Source organism: Ctenocephalides felis, unplaced genomic scaffold (assembly GCF_003426905.1).
Source record: "Ctenocephalides felis isolate EL2017-DRISC unplaced genomic scaffold, ASM342690v1 CF-g0.4_SCAFFOLD_02151, whole genome shotgun sequence".
NCBI classification, from domain to species: domain Eukaryota; kingdom Metazoa; phylum Arthropoda; class Insecta; order Siphonaptera; family Pulicidae; genus Ctenocephalides; species Ctenocephalides felis.
In genome coordinates, this window is record NW_020538305.1 from 1,170 (window position 1) to 28,096 (window position 26,927).

The window sequence follows — 26,927 nt, forward strand, 5'->3', positions numbered from 1 at the left end:
TTTGATAACTATGGTGGCCCGCCATCATACATAGGCTGACGCAGGCCAAATTGAACAGCCTCATGGTAAATGTAGTTAAGGACTACTTTAAAATGAGAAATTCTTATGCAACAGACAACACCAAAATAGTTAAGAGAAAAACGCAGAATGGATGTCAACAGGGATCAATAATTGGACGTGCTGCATAAAACTTCCGCATGGACGTTATGTTGCATATGCAGATGACTTGGCGCTAGTGATCAAAGGAATCTCCAGAGATGACCAGGAAAGAACTGTATTAAATAATAAGGCATGCCGTACTATGGCAAGCAATGCTCTCCAAACAATATCTAGAAATCTAAAATTGATCCCATCTAACTATTTAAAAATACTGTTGAATCTCCATGCCTTCAAGAACAAAGTCACTGTTTACTTCCCAGGTTCGGAATTACCGAACCGAATTTACCAAAACACGAGACATTTTCTCTCATGTTAAAAAAAAAAATTTAAGAACGCAAATTACAGATGCACATTCAAAGATTCAATTAAAACTGTGTGTTACAAAGCTTAAGCCAAATGTACAATTACTGTCAAACAAAAAACAAAGTCTAACTTAGTGAATAAACAATATTTTTTTGCATTTTTTGTATATTATTCTATATGCATATTACTTTCCTTCGGTCTATCTATGATATGATGATCAATGTTTTTTCTTAATATACAGCAAGCAATAACAGCAAGAATTATTTTAAAAAAAATCAAATAGCTCCACTACTCAGTTTTTTAATCAATAGCTGCATAGAAAGGGGTACTTTTCCATCGTGCCTCAAAACAGCTACAATAAAACCAATTTTTAAAACAGGAAACAAAACAGATACAAATAATTACAGAACATCAATATGGTTTCCTCCCTTCAACAAATACACAAGGTGCCCTAATAGATTTGACTAATACCATCAGTCAGCACCTTGAGGAAAATATGCATAGACCTGCAATTTTTATTGATTTATAAAAAGCTTTCGACACAGTAGATCATGGCATATTACTCAATAAACTAATAGATTTGTTTGTAGATGGTTTGTCTTACAGCATTATCAAAGATTTCCTCGTGGAAAGGGTGGTAAAGATGAATGTGGTAAATTTCACAAGTGGAGAATGTAGCATAACCTGTGGTGTCCCACAAGGTTCTGTATTAGGATCTTTATTAAATCTATTATACACCAATAACCTTAAAGACGCAAAATTAAAGGAAAGATACATATTATATGCAGACGATACTGCCATAGTATATGTAGATAAGGATAAAAAAAGACTCGAAGATACTATAAACACGGACATGAAAATATACACCGAGTGGCTAACTAACAATTAACATCGATAAAACAAAATACATATATTTCAAACATAGAAAAAATACCGAGAACACAAAACTAAATATTAAAGTAAATAATAGAGAAATAGGAGAAGTGGAAAGTATAAAATACTTAGGACTCATAATAAATGAAAAACTGACATGGATAGAACATATAAAAAAAAATTAAAAGATAGGAACATTAACAGGGGCATTGAAAAGGAACCACTCGTTCGGCAAAAAAAATAAAATACTGATTCTTAAAACGCAAGTAATACCTATAATTTTATATGGAACTAGCAAACCCGACGAACTCCGTTTCACCACCAGATGGTTTCGTGAGAAATGTGAAGAAATTTTTTTGCTAGTTTTATATTTGAAAAGGAAAAAATTGATTTTATTACACAACAGTAATGAATTTATTTCGATTACAAAAATGAAGTGTTTTTTAGTTGAACTTCTCTAGGTAAATGAAAGTGAATCCGCAAATTATCCGTTTCATTGAAGTGATCTTTGGTAAACCACATTTTTTTTTGTTTTTTGGTGATCTGACGTTAACACAAGCAAAGCGGATGGTTTCCCAACTCGTGAACAGGCAAAGTATAACTGTCCATGTGAAAAACAATGATTTTCTAAATAATCTATTTGAAATTTATCCCGCAAACTCTATGCGATTGGCCTTGCGACTTGTTATTTCGAACGAAAGGCGAATTGGAAATTGCAATCGTTTAAGGTCAAACGAAAGACCAGTCGGAATCATTGGTTTTGATTGAATGGTGAAATTCAGTGCGCGTACATCATTATTCTTTGCGGCAAGAATTGCTTATTGGCCTAACCAAGCATAATTCTGATAATTCTCACTAATGTTATTACTCGAATTTTTAATTACGGTGCGTGAAGTTCCAGCAATTTGCATTAGGGCACGATGCCATGCACCACTAATTTTCTTAGCTACAAACCTTGCGGTGCCCGAGACCTTTCAAACGAATGCAAAATTGTCGAAATCGGTTCTTGCGTTCTGGAGTCAAATCGTCAGGAAGGAAAACCCGACTTATTTCTATATATATGTAAACAGTTTTACATATATATATGTAAAAGCTAACCTAAATGACATAAAGAGAATAATTAATAAAGCCATAGAATAGCATATAATTTTCCACATCTAACACTCACCAAATACTTACAGAGAGAAACAAATAATCATTCACTTAATAACATTATTAAAATAGAGAAATGCAAACTAATACACGATATACAAGATACAAGATATACATGAACACTACACTAGACAACACAGCAATTTTCACATTGAACACAATAGAAAGAAAAATTTGAGAGAAAATGTCATATGGAGTGCTAGCAAAATATATAACGAATTGCCAAACGATATTAAGATGAACAATGATGACGATAAATTTAAAAGAAAAATAAAGAAATATTATAAGGAAATTGAAGACAAAGAAGACTGAAGAGTTATATAGAAAGATATTTTAATTATAATATATATTATATTAATGAAATAGTCAAATGAAATGTATATATAAAATATGAAAACTATTTTTCATCATCTCTCATACCAGGCACCACTGCCTGACAGATATGAAAATAATGTACATATATAAACCAAAAAAAATCTTTACTGTTTTTCTAAATGAGCTGCAATCTGAAAGCGATTAGCAAACTTATGATGAAATCGAGAACCAAGATGATCGCAATGAAAATTCCAATGTACCAAAGAAAAAATCTACCTGTGACATTTTAGTCTGTCCTGAATACTAACTCACAACACCTGGCCAATCATGATCTGCAAAAATTTTAGGATAGTGCATGTGCATTAGGATTACTAGGAATACCACGAAAAAAAGCGTCGTAACAATTTAAACATCTTATGAAAGAATTATTGAGGCAGGAGACAAAACATATATCCAAAACGTCCAATAAAAACTTGGTTTTGCTTTGCATTGCTTTTCTTTAAAACCTTGAAGCTTTTTGCACCATAAACATAATCTGAAATATGTATTTAATTTACAGAAACTTGTGAAATAGCTTATAAAGTCATCGAAACGAGCACGTGGATGTTACTTTTTCTAAAATGTATATATCTTTTAGATAAAAATTAACGTATTCGACTAGAGTTTATATAAGACAAGCAACGACATAAAAAGTCAAACTTTTTCACTTTCGCGATGTGCAGTATCATGTATGGACAAAAATAAATCTTATGTGACGTTACATTTGTTAATTATATTCATAAACAGACAAAAGAACCAAAGAACTATAATGACTAATTATATGATATTACATTAAGATTACCATATTGAAATATTTAAATTATAATATTTATTTGTATGTATTGTTGATTAGTATTCGTGTGTTGGTAGTTTTCTATTTATAAATATTGGTAAAAAAGAAAGAAAATACTATCATAACTTACGCGTTACATTGTGTTGCTCATTGAATATTTAAAATTCGTTAAATATAATTTATTGTATCAGTAATTATCTTCCAACTATCGAGTGATTACGAATTGATTTTATTCAATACTAGCCGACCCGACAGACTTCGTCCTGTCAAAAAAATCTACCAAATCGGTTCTGATTGCTCTATTGATATTTTAAGGCTCTCTCTAAAGCATCAAAAGATTTTTTATGTGCCATCGTGCATTCATATCAAACGATCAATTGATATTGCTGCAAAACCTTAGCCATTGCAGAGTTCTTCGAAATGTTGCAAGTTGAAATTTCATTGCTTTGCATATTTAATGGCATTTTAGTGCTGAATGGGCTGTTTGGCCACCTTCGAGTAAAGTTGCTGCGATTCCCGATGAAGCGAGTGCAAGTGCAATTTTGTTTTGTGAGCGAATTGTTGCTAGTATTAATAAAATAAAAAAAAAAATCCTATACCACCAGGCGCATCTAAGAAGTAAATCTCCCCAGTTCCATCATTTGTTACTTTCATAAGAATAGCAAATACATACCTCTGTTGTTCATTCAACAGTGGAAGATTTGTTTCGATTAATTCTTTCAAATTGTTGAGATCATATAATTTTTCTCGATGCAAATCTTGGTTAAAAACATCATGCATTGGACGATAAGGCGCGGCCAGGCCTAAGTGAATTAATACTTTGTTTGGCATCACCAAGCATCAATTGAAATCAATGCTTCGTTGTAAATTTCTTTACTGATTTGCATATTTGAATTTCCCAATCTATTTCGTATTTGATACAAAACATCATCACACATATAATCTTTGTACTTGATCCACAAATCAATTGGGTTTGATGGAAAGCATGTGAATAAGATTGTAGAAAACAATGTTTGTATTTGATGAGCGTGTGAAGATATTACAGTATCGCTGAGAGTTTGATCCCAATGAGCATCATTTTCTAGCAATTGTAAACGTTGACGGGCTTCTCTGTAGGATCCACACAATTCACCATCAACAGTTCGTAAATGTTGGAATGATGTTGGGCGACGTACATTGACTAATAGCAGTCGTAAAAAAATATTCACCATGGCTTGGATGTACTGAATAAATTCGATCAATCGCATCGGTGGAATATACATTTGTGTATCCTGGTACTGATTTTCCTTGTTTCTGTCGTATAAATCATATTGATTCCAAGTATAATATTTTGGCATTTCAGAATAAAGCAGTGTTTGTGCAAAATTATCGTTTTGACATATCTCAAAAAAACTTGTTAATGTAGTAGATGGTGGCTGAGCAGCTCCTTGACCTGCGTTCACTGCTGTAAAGTACACCCTTTGCCCATTTTTGCACAGCTAAGTAAATAACAGAAGGGTGTCTCTCATGAATTGGAAAAGAAAATATTCGCCAAATTGATTCATTACTACTAACTATATTTGGTATTGAGTAACTTTTATGTTCATTTCGGTCGTCATGTTCTTGTGTAGTACGATTAGATCGGTAATTAGCTTGTTTTGTAGCATTTCGTGTTCTTCTACTTAAATTGCCTCGTCTTATAGGAGGCAATATTAAAATATTGTGTCACATGCAATAACTTTTTATTCATAGGTAGATAACAAAACACTACAAACAGAACAAAAGCACACTTAGCAGAGTATAACAGAAAATGCAATAAAATCACCACCGGCAAGAGCGGCAAATGGACATTGACATTGATTTTTTTAATCTTATAAGACTTGAAGTCAAATTCTTTAACGCCACACCAATTTTATCGCCTGTCGAAAGTAAAACAAAAAAAATAATATCGAGAAGCCGACTACGATTATTTATATTAGTTAGAAAAGGGCTGTTTTTAGGGTTTTCCCGACGATTATGCGAATTTTTCTCGCCGTAAGAACCATCCTTGGACATCAACGAACATTTTAAAAAAAGAATTGGCCAAATTGGTTCAGGCGTTGTTGAGTTATGCGCTTACCAACACATTTTGCGATCCATTTTTATATATAAGATTACTTTTTCTCTATCTAACATCCATACTGCATGATATTCTCAATTTCCTTCGAAGTTAATTTAATTTCACAAATTTGGCAATGTATATTATACAAATGAGTAATTTGTTGAATATTGATATAACTGGTACAATAACTTGTACCAGATATCAGGTAAGTCAGGTGAAGGTCCAAAAATGTTATCATTACAACTGAGTTGGATAAATCCATCTTCACTACCTTGATTAATTTCTTAAAGTATTGAAATATCTTCGTCGACAATAATTTATATTTGACCCATACAAAGAAGTCTTGTATCTTGACTTCTTGTTAAGAAGTCTGTACAAAGTAAAAATATCCTTCTGATTGATTATATATGGAGGTGATGGAAGGTCAATTAATGCGTTTGATATACTACTATCAATTGTAATGACACTTTTTCCACATACCTCAAAATACCATTTCATTTGATATATTGCATTGATCTAAGAAGGTAAACAATCTCTGATGTTCAATAAAAAAAAATTATTTAGAATAAGAATGTGCACTACGCCTAGTCAATATGACAAACACAGAGCGGTGTCTTCCTATTTGATTGAAAACTATTTTCATGATCACAAGAATAAAGAGATTCCTTAAATATCTTGGACTGTAATGAAAGCTTACAAAGATTACATATAAAAGAGATGTGTCAAATAGTCGGGCACATCCAAGCTAATAAATCATTGCTATCATAATGATCATTACAAATCAAGATTTTTCTTTATATCGTCACAGCTGATTGGGTATTCATGAACAAATAGTCCAACAAAATTCTAATGAACTTCAGGCACAAAGATTCTGATCATATCTCATTTGATTTATAAATCAATTAAAATATATATTAATTTCAAATTGTGCGGAAAACACCTTGCATTACGGCACTACATCATCGTATTATGTACATATTTGAATTAATATTGATTCCTTCCATGACATTTTTTATTTATATAGAAGCATATATGAATAACAAACTCATATTAATTCATGTAGAAGCACTATCAGCTTTATACCATATTCATATCGTTTTCCATTTTGAAATAAATGTGTCATTATAAATATGAATCATTTTGCTTACTACTGTCAAACAATTTAATAGATTAAATATTTAAATTGTGTAATGTCCAGTTCTTTTTATCTAATTGCAATTAAATCGCAATTTGATATTTCTATATTATTAGCCCTTTTTAGTATTATCCATCATTAGTAATTGTTTTTAATATTAATATTATTGTATCTATTTTTGATATAACTGCAGTAGTATAATTAATAGCACCGTTTTCACTTTAATTAACTAGTCCATTATAATTTGTTTCACCATAACATCTCATGTTAGTAATATTTTTGAATTTGTTGTTGTTGTTATTTAATTAAACGTTGTTGTTTGCATTCAACAATTAAATTTTGTTCCAAATCTCATGCCTTTTAACAATTTTACATATTCAAAGACCACATACACATCTTGAAACAAAAATTACAATTCGAGAAAACTACCGACACTTTACGATTAACAACACAATACATAATTTGAACATTTTGGCAAATTGTACTTGAACTAATTTACAACACATTTTTAGATTTATTTTTGCTCAACAAGAAACTCATGAACAATTAAAAATCAATACGTTCATATAGTAGCACATGAAATTAAACGATTTAATAATTAATTATCTATTAGGAAATATTTGTCGCTCGCAAACCATTTTCGAGGACACATTTTTAGATTTATTTTTGCTCAACAAGAAATCATGAACAATTAAAAATCAATACGTTCATATAGTAGCACATGAAATTAAACGATTTAATAATTAATTATCTATTAGGAAATATTTGTCGCTCGCAAACCATTTTCGAGGAAAGGTTATGCTTTTTATGTGGTGGTCTGCCTTGCAAGACTCTAAATCGATATACAATATTATTTAAATTTAACATTTGAATAAATTTTACTGGTTAATATATTTCAGGTTTTGCTTTCCATACAATTTTTCATTTTCTTTTGTATAAAAATGTATAATTTAACATTTTTGGTACATGATTTGGCGCCTCATCAAAAATTACTACTTAAGATTTTTAATTGTTATTCTCATAAAACTCGAACATTATGGATTAAAAAATTGCATATAATTAAGTTTTGAAACGAGAATCGCGCTTCTGATAAAAACATTTGTAAGTTTTTGGTATTTAATTATAGTTCTATCTTGCTGTGATTATTGCTATGATATATCTATAATTGAAGTATTTATTTCATGAGTGTACTAATTAATTATTGTTCTTCTACAAGATATGATGTTCGAATTTATTATTGTTCGTTTAATTCTTTTTGAAGTATAATTCATACTCATTTATTTTTTCACTAACATGCTTTGTTACGAAGTAATAATCTCCTGACAAGTTTTTATTTGTGTTTTGTGTATTAATTACTTGTGTGTTTTGTTGTCACTCAAATTGGGACTCGAAACGTATGGATCTAATAAAGGGTATGGGCGTGTTTCCATACAGAATTGGCCCCCACCCTGGCATTTAAATTATTTTGATGCCATTTTATAGGTATTTTCGAGAAAATTCGATATACCAAATTTCAAATCCGTAGCTCATCATTTGGCCGAGATATCAGTGAAAACATGTGAAAGTGGCCCCTTTTTTCAAACTCACTTTTTGTCGGAAATATGAGAGATATCGAAAAACCGTTTACGTCATTCTATTTGTACTGATCTTCTCTATATTATTTATAATGAATAATGTTAAAAAATTGTCATTTATTGGATGAAAAGTTGAAAATAAGTTTTTATTTGAAATTTTCGACCAGTACGGTTAATTTGACTACTTTCTAAATAGCATCATTTTAAAGCCTGTATATTTTAATTTTATTATCCAAAATGTGGAACTTTTTATAAAAAGTTGAAAAAACCGAAGGTAGTACACGCGGAACCCGTAGAATATGCGTGAAAGTAGCGTCTCTCAATAGCAAACCAGTGCACATTGCGCTTGGCGCGCATCGGAACATATTCTATATAAAGGTATTACTGATTTAAAAAATAAAACTAGATATATATATTTATGTCTTTTATATTCAAACTAGTTATATATTTATATACAATGTTTTTTTGTTTTGAAATTATACCTAAAACTTTATTTGCTTTTTATATTTTATATTTTATATTATTATACCGTTATTATATTATAACGATAGTAAATCTTAAATTGGGAAAAGAAGGTCAGAAGTTATGAAATTCTTTGGTATACCAATGGAAATTGACTGGTGTGAAAAAATATCAGTATTTACATCAACTACATTTTTATTTATAATAACATTATTTTCTAATGATCTCTTAAAATCGCCATAAGATTTAGAACAGGAAAGTACGAAAATTCTACTTAGAGCATCGGCGTTAGTATTAATCTTACCCTTTTTATAAACAATATTATAGTCGTACTCTTCGAGCTTATTTTCCAACGCATAAGCCTAGAGTCAGTTATATTTTTATAACGTAGGTTTTATATAAAAATAATATTTATTTCACTTTAATACAATTACTTCATTATATTTTAAGACTTTATTATATTCAAATTATACAATTAATATTATTGTATTTTATTATATGATATAATATGTGATTACCCAGTAAACACGCGATGTGATCTTCTATAATATCGACATCGTTATTATAATGCGGTTATCGAATCTACGCCACAAGAGGATTTTAAACTTGCGTGCGCTTGTGTGTGTTACAATACACGCAAAGCTCGCATTGAGTTGTCTCACGAGACATAAACACGCGCTGTCGGGGGTAATGACATCGTTGAATTTCATGTGAGATACATGTCGTGCGCTGGTGTGTGTTAGCACACATGCAAAGCATAATCAATGACGTCACACGGCGTGAAGCAAACGCGTCGTGCGCTGCGTTGTGTGCGTTGTGTGCTGGTGTGTGTGACCATACAAAGAAAGCTTTACATCAGCGCGCCGTGGCCACTGGTGGAACCGATTGTTTCTTTGACAAAATGGCGCAAAATGTCACGAATTTATCATGCATCAAGTTATATTTTCTTTAGTATAATAATTACATTCGTTTAGTTAAGCAACTTGTTTATGATAATTGTAGAAAAGTGTAGAAAAATGACACCGTAAGTATATCATATATTATTTATATAGATATAAATTACTTCACGATTTTGAATTCCATTTAGTGCATTATATCCTGGGATGAAGAAACGTTATTTTATGTCGATTTCTTTAGATGACAAAGGAGGTAACCAAATAGCATATCTTACAAAATCTGAGGACAATAATAAGGATCGTTTATCAAGGTTAAAATAATTATTTTACTAAATTAAGACATTAACATATCCATGTGTTCGACATAACCTCACTTCTTAAATCTCTTAAATTAGTCGGTTGAGAAGCGGATCGAGAATGATTGTTTGAATATGTAAGTCACTACAAATATAATAGCTATACAAATATATATAAACAGCAAACACGTATGCCATGTTCATATTTATTTCAGAAGTCGTACAAAATTGGAATGAAACGATGAACAATATACAGATCTTTAGACAGGCTCAAATAATGTATGTTTAGGAGCAACTTGAAGATAATGGAGATTTATCTTCTTAATATGTAAGTTGATTCATATATAGTTGCTGTATATATATTATTTGGTAACAAATACATTATATTTATAATTGTTTTAGAAAACCTCTAAAATTGGGAACAGTATGTCATATATGCATGAACTTGATTGATGTATTGATGTATAATGAACTGAAGATATAATGAATTCAATCAGGTTAAAAAAAATGTATGTGCAAAAGCGACTCGAAGACGATTTAGATTTGTCTCCTGAATATGTAAGTTGCTACACATATGGAGTGGTATATATATTATTAGATTCAATAAAACACATTATGTTTCAAATTGTTTTAGAAAACTTCCAAGAAGTACATCATATATGAATATCCTGTATCCTCGCATTTGATGTATTGAACTGGCGATAGAATGAAATCAGTCAGTGTTAAAAATGTATGTGTAAAAGCGACTTTAAGATGATGGAGATTTGTACACTGAACATGTAGGTAGCTACACATATGGTAGCTGTATATATATATATTATATTATATACAGTAAATCACATTATGTTTGAATTTGTTTTAGAAAACTTCCAAAATTTGGGGCAGTATGTCATATGTGCATAATCTGTATCCTGGCATTTGATGCAATGAACTGGCGATAGAATGAAATAATGAAAAATAGGCAGGCTGTTTGATGTATAAGGAAGTGGCGATAGAATACTTATGCAACACTTCACACTTCACGCCCCAAAAATAGAATTACGTTCATTAGATATACAACAATTTTCATTAAATATACTGTTATTAATATGTTAAGATTGAATAATTTGTAAAAAGTTTTCTAGTATAGTTCATGTTAAAATTTTATAATTTCAAAACTACAATTCTAATTTGTAATATTTAAATATTGTAAAATTTCTTATTATTCACGTAAATAAATGCTTATTCATACAGAAAAGAATATTAATTGCATTACGTCATCACTTTCAGGTGCTATTACGTCATAACTGAGTCGCCATTTTGTATGACGTCATGACCGAATCGTTTTCATTCGCCAATGACGTCATGACTGGGGTGAACGCCTTACGTCAGACGGTCTTATCATAATAAACAAACATATGTGGGTCAACGTCGATTTTCATGTATCACGAACGCCACGTGCGCCAGAGACCGAACCTCGATAGTTGTTCGATAGTTACATAAATTTGCGGCCGTATCCATTAAATATCGAGGAAAATGAATATGGGAACCGCATGTCACACGACCTAAATAAAATATTGCCACGATGTTGTGGCCATATCGCATGTTTACTGGGTACTGTTTGAATGTTAATTAAAGAATCCCAATTGAAAATCAGAGCGCGTCCTATATATAGGGCTACATATTTAGTCTAGTACGCTTAGATTATAAAACATATTGATTGAATGGTAAATGTATATCTTATTGATGTATAAAATGATTATAAAATATGCTGATTATATAAGTAAATGTATATATTATTAATATATATAACTCCTCCGGCCTTAGATGAGAACTCGAGGGGTGAAGGTTGACGGCATAGATAAACAAGTATAATAGATCGTTATGTCTGGCGGTTTGACGTTACCTCGATTGGAATACAAATTTTTAAAAATAGATGGCAGCACATGTATAATATTTAAATTAACCCCTGGTATTACTTCTTAATTTGTACGTATCGTATACAGCCCCAAAAACCTGAAAAATTTTTAATATTGGAAATAAGAACAAATCATACGAAATACAAAATATATATTTTCAAAGATATTACATATGTTTAAAGAACAATTAAATTTATGTTTATATTAACAATTATAATTACAGTTATGGAATGTTTGAAAATATAATAATTATTATACATAATTATAAAAGTATTATAATTTCACAATTATGCTTAAATAATATTTCAAAAACTAAATAAGTAAGTGAAGAAAATCACAGAAGTATTTAACTAAACTAAGGACAAATAACTGAGTAATATTAATTACTTAATGACTAATATTAATATATTAAAATCTTAAAAACTAAGAAGAAACTACAAGCACAGGAGCACGCAATGAAATTACAAATTTAGAAGGAATGACAAATAATACAAAAATTTAAAGGGTTAAGAAAAAAACAAATAATTTGTTAAAAAGTACAAATACTTCACAAACAAAAAAGTCATAAAAACATAAAATATATATATTGATATCAAAATTGAGAGAAGTTCAAATTCCTAGGATTAAAACTCATTTACGAGACATTGTTCTTTATTAATTCTGCATGTAATAGTTATTTCGCTATCTAATGAATTAATAGTAAAGTTGCATTTAACAAAACCTTTGAATAGTTTCTGTACGAGTGTTTTATAACATTACATTTAGCCATGTTCCATCATGAAAACATTATCATTGAAATTGCCATAAAAGATCAACAAAGTGTTTACAATGAACAGAATAATGTTTTATGCACATACAATTGTTTATGAATCAAAAGATAAAAGCAATATTTTTGATTCCCAAGGTCGGTAACAAATATATCTTGAATTTAAACATTATATTGGGATGTTACACAAGTTTTATTTGAAGAATATTATAACACTAATCTTCAATCGAAATACATTAAAATATTATGTATGGTATAGACTCTCTTTATAAGTGTTCACATTTGCTAATGTAATAGATAATCTTATTAATATAACAATGAACTTACGTTGATGAACATTTAAACCAATACTAGTTTACTTTATAAGTGTTTACATTTGCTAATGTAATATATAATCTTATTAAATATAACAATGAACTTACGTTGATGAACATTTAAACCATACTAGCTGAATAACTGTTTTGCAACTTCAACAATATGAGATTCAATCCAATCATATAACAATTCCGAAGATAATGGTATTTCATCAAACATCAAAACACAGTATCTGCTACTAATACTTTTTAAAAGAAATAGCTGAACCTAATGTTTTAAATAGACATTCATAAATACCGCTATACACTTGTATCTCTGAATGCAACTTTCTCAATGTTTGAGGACATGGCAAAATAAAATTTGTCTCCAAAAATAGTAGACCTTTGGAGACTTTTTGTACGACTTATTCCTTAAATTATTGCATTGTTTATGAATCCTTCTTGTCATTACATAGTGCATTCCTTGGTTGTCAAAAGTACTCCTGCGCTTTGTTCGTGCATTTTGCAGCAATTTGCAGGTACCCCCAAGACACCTATTCAATATAATAACATGTTGACATATCTTGATTATATATAATTATTGCTGCAATTATTATTAAAAAATACCTTTGCGGAAACTTGTATTGGAATAGCTAAATATTTTAACCCGCACTTGACACTTTTTTGGGTACTATAAAAACACTTTGCCATATTAAATTTCACAAATGTTCACTTAAACAAAATTTTAGAAACAACACGAGTTCAAAAAGTTAGGTTATTCCTACAGCCATACAGCGATCAAATACTTGACAGCCACTTGCATGAACCACGAACAATTTGTAGTTGAAATTGAGCGCATGAGCCATCTGTTTTTAAAAATTGAAACTACTCAGGACCAAAACAGTGCAACGCGCATTTGTTCGAAGATAACTCCCCATGGTTGACGGCTGGGTGTCTACTTCCTGAGGTGGTTCTTCTTCATGTGTGATTTCTAATTTTTCTTATTACATTTTTGAATTATAATTTTCACTAAAATGTAAACAATAAAGATTATAATTAATATTATAGCTATTGAAATATGCGGGATATTGTTGTGATTGGTAATTGCATTCTTCATATAAACATTTTTATTTGGTCTTGTTCTTCTTTTATTCTTGAGAGTTCATCTACTTGAATGCTCTTAATACGTAATGGCTCGGGTGTTGTTTCATTTTAATTTAAATTGAATCTTGGAATCAAAATTGGTTTTCCTTGTATTGATGATTTTATATTTTGATAATTTCTTCCGTTGATAACAAATTTACAATTATGTGGTAAATTTAAAATATAATTTCCTTTGATAAATTTTGTTTCTTGTTGTCCTTTACAATCAAAATCTATTTTTGAATTGTTGATTAGTAATAAAATATAATGTGCATTATTGATTTTCTTTATGATGTTATGTGTTAGAGTTACTAATGTTTGTTTAAATTTTTGTAAGCGTTTTTCTTCCCAATTTATTAATTTAATTGTGCATTTGTCGTTATTTTCGAGAATGTGCTTCGTTTTGCAAAAGTATAGATTTGAGACAAGTTTACACTCTTCTTCTTCTTGAAATTGATAGTTTTTTGTTCTAAGTGTGAGGAAGGATTTTGGGGGAATAATAATTTTATTAGCGGAATTTGGTATTGGATATAATTTATAATGTTTGAAAATCTCAGATAATGTTATAGGAATTTTTATAAGGAATACAATTTTTTCATTTGAGTAATAATATCGTACATTAAGTAAATTATAATATTTGTGAATATTAGCTTCATCTATGGAAAAAGGTAACGAGCTTTGTTTGTACAAGTCTTTGACATTCTTAATAATATAATTCAAGTTTTCTATTTTATAAAAGAATTATGAACTATGTTAATTCTTGCTAAGTCTAGGGATATTTCTAAATCGTTTAAAATATTGGTTAGTATGATTAAACTATAACTTATCTGTTCAAGAGCATCTTTTGCCATGAAATATTCATTATGACCAAAGTTACCATTTTTCAGAAAGTCCTTCATATCATTAAGTTTCTTATGTAGAATTAATTCATTTTGCTTAATACTAGATATTGTATCGTTAAAATTTTTTATTAATTTTTGGTTAATTGTGATTTGCTTATTCAGTGTTTTTGCTAATTTATTTTCGTTTCCTTGAAGTGTTTTAATTGATTCGTCATATCTTTTACCATCTTCTGCATCTAGATTTCCTGTAATTCCTTTTATTATACTTCCTAAACCGTCTATTAAACTTCTTTTTATTCGTCTATTCGGTCTTATTGTATTATATTTATCTTCAATATTTTTAACATAGTTTTTATAATAGAAAAGTATGGATTCTTTATGGAAGTTATGGATGGACTTATGTATTCTTCGTGTTTTTTATTTAATACTAATAAAAATGCGTTAAAGTCTGAATTTAAATTATTGATTTGTAATTTAATTATATCAGTATCTACGTAATTTATAAATGTGTGGTATTTTTCGATTAACTTTGCGTTGCCTAGATCAAATGGAAGAAGTCCGGCTGTATTCAATTCTTGCAATTGTATTTCATTGCTGTTTACTTGTAGAAGGAATTGGAGAAGAATTACGTGAGTCAGCAACATTGTTCTCCTGTAAAATTTGTTGTGAATTAATTCGGGGTCTTTTCATATCTTGTTTGTGAAATGTTAAATGCTTATCTGTCAGTAAAGTTTTATTTAAATCGTCTTGGATGTGTACTGTTTTAAACCGTGATGCGAGTTTGTCGCGTGGATTGAGTTTTAAATAAGCATTACTGTTTTGTTTATACGGTAATGGATTATGTTTAGATATTGTGTCCTGTTTATTCTTATAGTTATTATCAAATATTTTTTCATACATTAACTTTGTTCTTTTCTTATGATCATTTAAATAATTTGTTAAAATTTCAGATTCTAAATGTATTTCAAAAGGTGATCTAGTTGATAGAAAACCAGAAATTATGTCAAAAGGTTTTAATTTTGTTACAGAATGAATTGAATTATTATAAGTTTATAACCATAAATTGCATAAATCATTAAATCTAAAATACTTGGATTTTTGCTTTCTTGATTTCATATTCTTATATGTTCTGAGATTGTTGAATGAAATCTTTCTATAGAACCATTCGAATTTGGATGCATTGGTGTAATATAATGAATGTTGATTTTATGTATTTTTAAATATTCTTGTAAGGAAGATGATTTTAATTCTGGACCAAAAGAAAATCATTAATACTCTTACGATGTTTTCCGTAACATTTGTAACTATTGGATATGCTTGAGCATATTTTGAAAAAGTGTCAATTATCGTAACGAATTTTTGTTTATGGATTGTTAAAATATCCATATGTAATATTTGGAAAGGTTTTGATGCGGTTGGAGAAATCGCAAATTTTGTTTAGGTGGATTTCTATCATATTTTTGTATAGCACAAATTGGACAATTATTAATATAAGTTGTTACATCAATATGTATTGTTGGCCAATAGAATTTTTCTTTAATTCGCATTTCATTTTCGTTAATCCCACGGTGATTAGTTGAATCTTCGTGAAAAGTTTTTACGACCGATTTTTGTTTATTTGTGTCAAATACGTCTTCTCCAATTTCGTTCCACATCACTAATTTAAAAGATGAATGTGTAAAATTTGAAATTAAAATGTTTGTAATATCGGTAATATATTCATTATTATTACTATACATTGCAAAAGATTTATTACTTGTAGTAAATTCTTTAAATATTTTTATTATATCATTTTTTATATTTTCATTATTAACTTCGATTATAGTTCTATTTTTGTCAAATTAGTAGTTTCGGTTTCATTGGATTCGTATTTACGATTTTAATTATTATTTGATTGATATAATAATTAATAGGCTTTGGTGAAATAGGGATATTTAAAATTGGGTTTTCGTGAGATGCATGAATAGTAACGTTATCATTTTCAATGACTTCGCTATCTATCTGATCTCCTAAAACTTCATTTATTATCGAATCTATTTCATCGACATTCGGTAATTCTTTTTTTGCTTGTGCTATTATAGATTGGAAATCTGTATCAAAATCTATAATTTCGTTATAATTTAATTCTTCAAAGTTGTTATCAGTTTTAATACGCGATAAAGCATCGGCATTTGTATTTAATTTACCCTTTTTGTAAAAAATTTCATAATCATATTCTTCAAGTTGTAATCGCCATCTAACAAGTCTTGCGTTTGCATTTCTTAGAGAAAATAGCCATGATAGTGGTTTGTGGTCAGTAATTATTTGTTCCGTAAAGATATGGTCTAAAATATTTAACGGCCCATACTATTGCTAATAATTCTCGTTCTACTGTACTGTAATTAATTTCTGATTCGTTTAATGTTCGTGATGCATAAGCTATTGGTTTGTCTTTTCCTATATCTCCTTGAGATAAAATTGCTCCTATCGCATATTGACTTGCGTCTGTTGTTAATAGAAAAGGTTTCGTAAAATCTGGGTATTGTAAAATTGGTTCATTTATTAATAAATTTTTACAAGTTTCAAAACATTGAACATATTCATACTCTAAAGTTATTGTCGCGTCTTTCTTTAAACATTTTGTTAAGGCTTTAGTTACTTTGGCAAAGTTTTCTATAAATCTTCTATAACCTAATAAACCTAAAAATCCTTTAATTTGCTTTACTGTTTTTGGTACTAGATATTCTAAAATTGATTTTATTTTATTTGAGTTAGGTTTTTTATACCTTCTGTTTTTTAATTCTGTAATTTAATTATGTGTCCTAAAAATTCTGTTTCTTGCTTTAAAATTTCAGATTTATCTGGTTGAATATTGAAATTAGATTCTCTTAGTCTTTCAAATATTCTTGTTAAACTGTCTGTGTTCTTGTCAAGATACAGAATGAATTATAATATCATATAATAAACTAAACAGAATTTTCTTATATAACGTCTTAATACATTGTTCATAACAGTTATACTAGAAGCGACTTACAAATTACAAATGTTAATGAGGTACTTTATATAAAACTTGAACAATTAATTTCAAACCCGAGTTTGCATACATGATTTTACACGAGGTATCAAAGTTTGAAAGCAATTCTTGAAATATCGTGTAACTTAACCACTTGTTATTCACTGGAATAACATATAATATACTAGAAAATAAATGTAATAGAATATGAATAGAAAAATGTAATATATACCCAGACAGCACGAGATGATCTTATGGATCATCCTTACACTATCCGCATGCGGACATTCTTCGTCCGCAGAACCATCCAACGGTACGTCCCGCTTGTCCAAGGCTTATCCCTGAACTGTAACTATGTCCGCCCCTAGAGATAGCCGCCGGCTATCCTGCGCGGGATACTCCGTCCGTAAGTAGGATAGGAATCAGACATGCATTGTAATTAATTATGGTATATTTAAATTGTATTTTCTAGCTGAAAATAATATTCATGTTGATAATATATTAAGAAGGAAAAAAGCCATTTATTAATGTATATTTCTCAAATATTGCAAATAAGTCATTACATTTGTGGTACGTCTTCTGCTCGCATTTCTCTTCTGAAACATAGAACAAATAATTAAAAATAATGAATGTAAACACACACACACACACACACATATATATATATATATATATATATGTATATAATATAATATTACAAATAATTTCTCATATATGGCTCATTGGCATGTCTTAACCAACTCTTCGCGGCCTCTGAGACTGCAAATTTTGTCTCGGTTGGTATATTTTTAAGAACTGTGTCTGTAATGAATAAAATTAGTAAACTAATAAAATGGATCTTATTATTAGCAATAAAAAAGTATTTATGAAATACCAGTGATAATTTCACACAACAGCATCTCGCAAAATTTATGTTTGCCTCTTCCTCCTGTCTAGATAAAGGGCTAGACAATCTCTGAACATAGTCTTCAACAAATGAACTGTAACAGCTTTCGCACTTCTGCCGCCTGTTCCGGCTAAAAACAGTACCTAAAAAATAGTTAATCAGCGATTAAAAAATAAGATATCACATTAGGTATAAAATATAACTTAAATAAAATAATATCTGAAGTTTGTATCATTCTCATACGATTTCACTTTTCAAATTATTTTTCATTATATATTGTTGCACCATTTCCACTTCCTCCATGGTCTTCAGCGGAAAATATTTTATCACATTTCTTGCTGACCCAAATTGATCGGCATCTTCCACATGTGGCATTGTCTGCTTTGCCAAAATCAATTTCGTAATTTTTCCTTAGAACCCTTCCATAAATATTCTCATTTTGGCGAGCTCCTTGATTACTATATTTAAACGAGAATCTAAAAAAGAATAATTGGTAACATACATACAATTTGTTAGACAAAAGTTTTGAAAAATACCAGTTAAATTTTCTGCTCCTGGTAATAAAGAATATAAATGATAACATTAACCAAAACACAATTTAAAATATAATATGATTTATTTGCTGGATGTGGTCTCCTTAAAATACAATATGGAACAGGACGTACATGAACACAACAAGCCTAATCGCATAGTAACATAGCATACTTCACTCTGTATTACAAAGATAAGAGCCGCGCGAAATTTGAATACACAAATACATTTGTCCATATTCCCGGGCGATGCAAAGCATCCAAAATTTACATTATTAACATTAATTATAAATATTTCATTAACATTTATCAAAATTGTAACTTAACCTAAAATACATAAATGAATAATATAATCGTAATCTAAATTTGATACACATGTTTTCGAAAAGTGGAATGTATAAAAATAATAATAGTAATCAATAATAATTCATTTTAAATTATATATTCTAATTGAGTAAAATCTATTCTAACATTCTAGAAAAATACATTATTTAAATTTGACTTATAAGATATGGAATTTCATATATTTATTCTATCGGAAGAGGTACAACTTTAGTTATTGGTCTAGTATAGATTCCTTTATTAGTTTTAATATTAACGACTCTAACTTTACCATCTGCACCTGGTTTTATGTCTACAATTCTGGCAAGTTGCCAGTGCAATGGTGGTGCATTGTCTTCCTTAATTAATACAACACTATCAATTTTTAAATTCGAACAACTGTCTGACCATTTATGTCGGGCCTGTAATTGGTTTAAATATTGATTTGACCATGTTTTCCAAAATTGATCACGCATGGTCGTAATCTGTTTATATTTAAATAATTAATAATAATTTAAATAATTTTATAGGTATTTTCGAGAAAATCCGATATACCAAATTTCAAATCCGTAGCTCATCATTTGGCCGAGATATCATTGAAAATGTGTGAAAGTGGCCCCTTTTTTCGAAGTCGTTTTTTGTCGCAACTGTAAAAGATATCGATAAACAAATAACGCCATTCTATTCACAACGGTGTGTACTATATTATTTTTAACAAATATTGTTTAATAATTATTTTTTAGTGCATGAAAAAGTGAAAATAGTTTTTTGATTTGAATTTTTGGGTAGTGCGGTTGTTTGGACTAATTTGTAATTAGCATCATTAGAAAGGCTATTCAATTTTCTTTCAATGTCCAAAATTTCGTTTTATTTTATGTGGTAGAACACATCCAAAAGTAGAAAAAACCTGAGCAAGAACACGCTCGCGCTCATATAACACCCGTGTAAGTCGTCACTGATTTGCAACGACTAGCAACAGCACTGCTCGCCGCGCGCCTTCGTAAATTCTGCATATAAGTGTTGTGCTTCGTATATTTCATTGCCTTAACAATGAATTATTTCAGCCTGTAGTTGCCTTCAGCGGAGATTATATCGAGGATATATAATACTAAATTGAAACTCAAGAAAGTCCTTTTGACTTATAAAATAATTTATTAATACTAACTGAACAACTTTGAGTGAATATTTGATGTAGTTTGTATTTAATTGAATTTAGTAGTTAGGTATCGCTGCTAGTTCCAAGAGAGAGTGAATCCTAGATGTGCCTCTGAGGTCCCCCTCCTTCGGGTTTCTTCGGGTATCTCCGATATTCTTCGCCATTACTAGCTAGTGGTGTTTATACTGATAGAGTATTCGATATAGAAATATAGTGTTGTGCAGCGGGCACAACATTCCTCCCCTCTTAGAAAAAGATTATAGTTGTTTCTAATTTTAGACACCAATCTTACAAGATATAACTAGACTATAATCTTAAATAAAATATGGTATATGATAAAAGAAAAAAAAAACGAACAAGAATTAGAATTTGTGATAAAATGGAAAAAGCTTATATCTAGAAAAATTAACATTAAATCTAAAACTTAATCTAAGGATTTTTATTAAAAATGTTCAATTTAAATATAAGATATTACAGTTAGGGATGGTAAAATATTGAAAATATTGAGTATTAAATGAACAAATATGAGAACACTAAATGTATTTTAAATAATATAAACGCAAATTATAATAGAAATATTGGAAAAATGTGATCTTAAGAATAATAACAAACTACATATGAAAAGGTTTTTAAAAAAAAACGAGAGAAAAGAAAAAAAATTTTTGTTTGTAACATGATTGCATAATTGTTATCAATGATAATAAAATCCAAAATATGAAAATGAAAAAATAATGATCTTAATCTATAAAAAGTTTTAGTCTATCTATGTGAACCTTGACATGCCTCTTACCACACAGCAGAGTGTAATTTACAGCCGAGTCCTTAGATAAAATCTTAAAGGGACCAAGCCAAGGTTTGGCTAGTTTTTTGGATCTTCCTTTGGTGATCGTCTCGTTCTTAAGGAGCACAAAATCTCCTGCATTAAATTCGGTCTTCTTCGCGGATTTATCATAATAATTTTTTGAGGTTTGTTTAGAATTTAACAAAGTTTCTCTTGCAATTTGATTTGACGATTGAATTCTGAACTTGATTTCTTTAGCATAGTCGTCATATGAGTAATGATGCTCAGGAGGTTTGTTGAGGGATGTAGGTAATTGGGGATCATAACCAAAAATAAGACGGAAAGGGCTAAACCCAGTGGAAGAATGAGGTGTCACATTATACACAAACATTGCATAGGGAATCCAACTATCCCAATCTGTTTGGTCAGGTTTGATGTAATTTCTCAAGTATTCTACCAGGGTTCTGTGGGACCTTTCTAGGGCTCCATTTGATTGAGGGTGATAGGCTGTAGTCTGAATTTTAGTGATGTGTAATAGTTTACAAACGCTTTTAAAAAGTGAACTGAGAAAATTTGTGCCTTGGTCGGTTAAAATTTTGGTAGGCACACCGTAATTACAGATAATATGTTCGACAAAAGCTCTTGCTACAGTATCTGCATCTTGACTACTAAGTGGTACAGCTCTACTAAATTTGGTTAAAAGATCTTGAAAGGTTAAGATATATTTATTAAAGTTACAAGTTTCAGTTAGGGGACCGACTATGTCCAAAGAACATTTTTCAAAAGGTCTTGTAGGAGTATCAGTTATAAGCATTGGAGATTTTTTTAAATGATATGATTTATTCTTTTGGCATGCTTCACATTTCCTTATAAAATTTCTTAAATCAGATCTTAATTTCGGCCAATTATAATTAATTAAAATTCTTTTCAAGGTCCTTTTGAAACCTTGATGTCCCCCTAAAGGTTTGAGATGGTATTCGCTAAAGATAACGGCTTTATCGTCTTCGGTTAATAAGTCAACGAGTGGAAAATTATGAATGGTAATTTCAATGTCTAATTTTTTAAAAATGTAACGGATCATGGCGCGTACTTGTGACCAGTCTAACCTATCTGTGTCTTTAACAAGTATAGGAAGGGAGATTTTCCTAACATTTTTCTCTAAAAGTATGTCTTTCAAATTAGTCAAAACATGAAATAAGATTGAGTAATTAGTACTAGTCGATTCTCTATGCCTGGTTAAAAGATAAAAAATAAATGCATTATTGTGTTCGATGAATGCTACTTCCCCCACCGTTTTGTTTTGGCTAATTAATTCGTTTAATTTACTAAATTTAGATAATATTTTACAGAAAAAGGGATCAGAACTAACGAAATCTTGTGGGGAATCGATACAAAAGGATTGATCATTGAGAACAGAAAATTTTTCATTTGTTTCCTTAACCTTAGAATTAAGGATAACTTGTTCTTTGAATGCATTATTGAAATCATCGTAAGATAGAGTACTAATGAGAAATATGCGGCTCAAGGCGTCCGCATTGGTATTAGATTTTCCTTTTTTGTAAATAATTTCATATTGGTATTCTTCCAACTTAATTCTCCATCTCATGAGGCGAGAGCCTGGATCTTTTAAGTTGAATAACCATACTAGAGGCTTGTGATCAGTGATTATATGGAATTTCACACCATGGACATAGGGACGGAAATGTTGCACAGACCATACAATGGCTAAGAGCTCTTTCTCGATAGTGGAATAGTTCATCTCGGCACAATTTAAAGTACGGCTGGCGAATGCTACTGGCAAATCCTTACCAATCGGACCTTGGGACAAAACTGCTCCAATAGCTTTACCGGAAGCATCAGTGGTTATATTAAAGGGACATTCAAAGTTGGGATATTGAAGAATGGGAGCAGTGGTTAAGTGAGTAATTAAATTTTCGAAAGCATTTTGTTGGGAAGATGTCCAATTGAATTTGCTATCCTTTTTAAGAAGATCAGTGAGTGGTCTAGCAATTTTAGAAAAATTTTCAATGAATCGTCTGTAATAGCCAGCCAATCCCAAAAACGATTTAATGTCCTTAGGACATTTGGGCACAGGAAAATTAGTTATAGCTGCAATTTTAGACGGATCGGGTTTAATACCCTCTGAAGTGATTACATGTCCGAGGTAAGACACTTCTTTACATAAAAAAATACACTTTTTTGGTTGAAGCCTTAAATTACTGTCTCTCAAACGTTCGAGAATTTCGCGAAGACGCTTAACGTGTTCATTAAGGGTATTTGAATAAATAACAATGTCATCCATATATACGAAACATTTTAGCCCTTGCAAACCAGAAAGAACGGAGTTCATTAAACGCTGAAAGGTAGCTGGAGCAGTTTTGAGCCCATAAGTTTATATTGATAATGAGCCGTCTGCGTCGAAAAAGCAGTTTTCTCTTTATCTTCTACCGTCATAGGAATCTGATGAAAGCCAGATGCTAAATCTAAAGTGGAGAAGTATTTAGAGTTCCCTAACTGGTCCAATATATCGACAACATTTGGAAGAGGAAAGGAATCACCAACCGTGACTTCGTTTAGTTTTCTAAAATCTACAACTAAACGCCACTTAGAATTACCATTTTCAGATTTCTTTCTAACTAGGAGCAAGGGAGCGTTCCAAGGACTCGTACTTGGCTCAACAATATCGTTGTCTAATAAGTCCTTAACTTGTTTACTTACTTCATTTTTGTGCGAATTAGGCAATCTATACGGTCTGACATTTATAGGTAAAGTTGTAGAAGGGGTAATTATACTATGCTGAACAGAAGAAGTAAAAGGTAATTTATCGCCCTCTACATAAAAAATATCGTTAAAGTCATTACAAATTTGGTATAAAAGTTCGCGTTCTTCATCATTCAAATGATTTACTTTAATATCATTTAGAATTTTTTCGATTCTAACTGACTGAAAATTTTGGGTTGTTTGATATTATTTAGTGAAAGACAATTTACTAAAGAAGTGGTATTGCTCTCTGCTCTCTGGCAATCTACAAATTTGAAAGGTAGGATTTTAAGTTTGATCTCCTTTTCGTTACAATTTATTATACTCAAAAAACAAGAATTATTAATAGGAGCAACAAGGGTATTTCCGACAAATACGCCTTGACTTATCTCTGACCGTTCAATGACACCTACGCAATTTGACTCAGTTTTTACTTTAACTATCGTTTCTGATCTAGAATTTAGTGTTACAAAATTTGGAAAATTTAGAGAGATGGGATCAGAGTCCTTAAAGTTTATACTTGAATCGATGATATTTATAATACCCCCATAAGCTTTTAGAAAATCAATCCCCAATATTCCATCACCCTTGATGGGTAATTTATCAAAAACAATGTAAAATTTGTGGGTTATTATTTTATTCCCCAGCAAATTCTTATATTGGCTGTCCCTATTATTTCTACGGCGTTCCCTGACACGCCAGTAATTAAAATTTTATCTTCTTTATTAATAATAATGTCTATATCATCATCCAAGTTTGAAACCTTAATAACACTGATCTCAGCTCCTGTGTCGACTAACAAATTGATCTTATCTTTCGTGGTATCGAGAGATTCTAAATTTATAAAGGCTAGATTCTGTTTGTCAACAAGGCAAGAAATTTGTGCATTCTTGAACTCTCGCTTTAGAAGAAAGTTCAGAAGCACTAGGTGTTGTGGAAGTGGAAGTTGAAGTACAAGGGCCTTCATTAAGAATCTTTACGTCTACATTGTTAATTTTGGAACGCTGCTGTTCATTGTACATCCTTCTACGACAGTCTTTTATCTCATGGCCAATGCCTTTACAGTAATTACAATGAACAGGGGGCTCAGATTTAATAGGTTTACGATAAGATGGACGATGAGGAGGGTTAATTGGTTTGAATGGTTTATCAGAACGACTTGTTCTTGAAGTTTTTAAAGAAATCTCCTCCTCGATGGCTATAGAAATAGCTGCATGCAAGTTTAGAGGAGATTTACAATTTACAATGATTCTAAGGTCGGGGTGTAAACCTTCTTGAAATACATAAAGAGCTTGATCTTGGAGGAGATCTGTATAATATATATTCGCTGCAGGGTTATTCTTTTTCTTTATAGTGGCGCTTGTAAGCTGTCTTAAGACGGCTTGAAAACGCAAAGAATAAGACTGCACATCTTCATTTGGTTTCTGGCAAATTTTATTAAATTCGATCTGTAGTGAGGCTACAGATCGGGTGTCAAAAAATATCTCCTCCAAGCAAGATTTTAATTCAGAAAAGGACTCTATTTCCTTGTACTGGGTTGCTTGGAAAGCTTTCCCTTCTAATTTAGTGAACAAAATGAATTTTAAGAGAGCAGGGTGATCCCTAGGGTCGACGCTTTCAAAAATATATGTTAGAAAATTTAAAAATGGGGATAATTTCTGGTTATCGGAACCATCAAATACCTTAATAATATCCATTGCCCTATGCAATGTTAGAGCATATGTTTCTTGCATGTTTAGGTTTGAGTTTTGATCAGGAAGACAGAGAGAAGGAGCAGATAAAAATTTGGAAGATAATATGGGTTTAGGTGAGACGACTATACTATTATTAAAAATGGCACTTACTAGATCAAGTCCAGAATTTTCGTTGGTTGACTGGAAAGATAAGTAGCTCTCAAATATCGACTCGGTGGATCTGCTTATTACACTCTGTCGTGGCAGCAAGAAGTTTTCAGCGTCACGTTTATACATTGACCCTATATTCAAAAATTAGATTAGTAACATGTTACAACAATAACACATAAACACATATAAAAGGGTAAAGAATAGATACAGAATGTAGTTATATATAAATAATATGAGAGTAAATATAATATTGAGATTACATTAATTCTAAAGGTTTGTAAAAAGTTTTGTAAATTAATCTCAAGATTTGTAAATTGTTCTAAAGGTTTGTAAGTTATTCTAAAAGTATTTTTACTTACTCTAAAGGTTTGTAAATTGTTCTAAAGGTTTGTAAATTGTTCTAAAGGTTTGTAAATTGTTCTAAAGGTTTGTAAATTGTTCTAAAGGTTTGTAATTGTTCTAAAGGTTTGTAATATAATTTAAAAATTTGTTTCTAAAGGTTTGTAATTACTCTACAAGTTTGTGATAAAAAGGCAACGATACTTAAAACTATAATCGGTGTCTAAAATTTCGAAAACAAACTATAACTATTGATACTCAAGTGTTCCTCCTTCCTAGCTGATGTAATACACCTCGCA

The 26,927-nt window shown here is 30.4% G+C and overlaps 1 long non-coding RNA gene across 3 annotated transcripts; it reads left to right on the plus strand.

Annotated features, from left to right (window-relative positions):
- Positions 1-9,776: 9,776 nt before the first annotated feature.
- On the plus strand, positions 9,777-11,209 carry LOC113380451. Of its 3 annotated transcripts, XR_003367412.1 has the most exons (7): positions 9,777-9,909; positions 9,973-10,092; positions 10,177-10,214; positions 10,293-10,405; positions 10,480-10,635; positions 10,712-10,856; positions 10,940-11,209. It is a non-coding gene; the product is annotated as an uncharacterized LOC113380451 (long non-coding RNA). The 3 variants fall into 3 exon arrangements; XR_003367410.1 differs by having other exon boundaries at positions 9,973-10,214; XR_003367411.1 differs by having other exon boundaries at positions 9,793-9,909; positions 10,023-10,214.
- Positions 11,210-26,927: the final 15,718 nt, after the last annotated feature.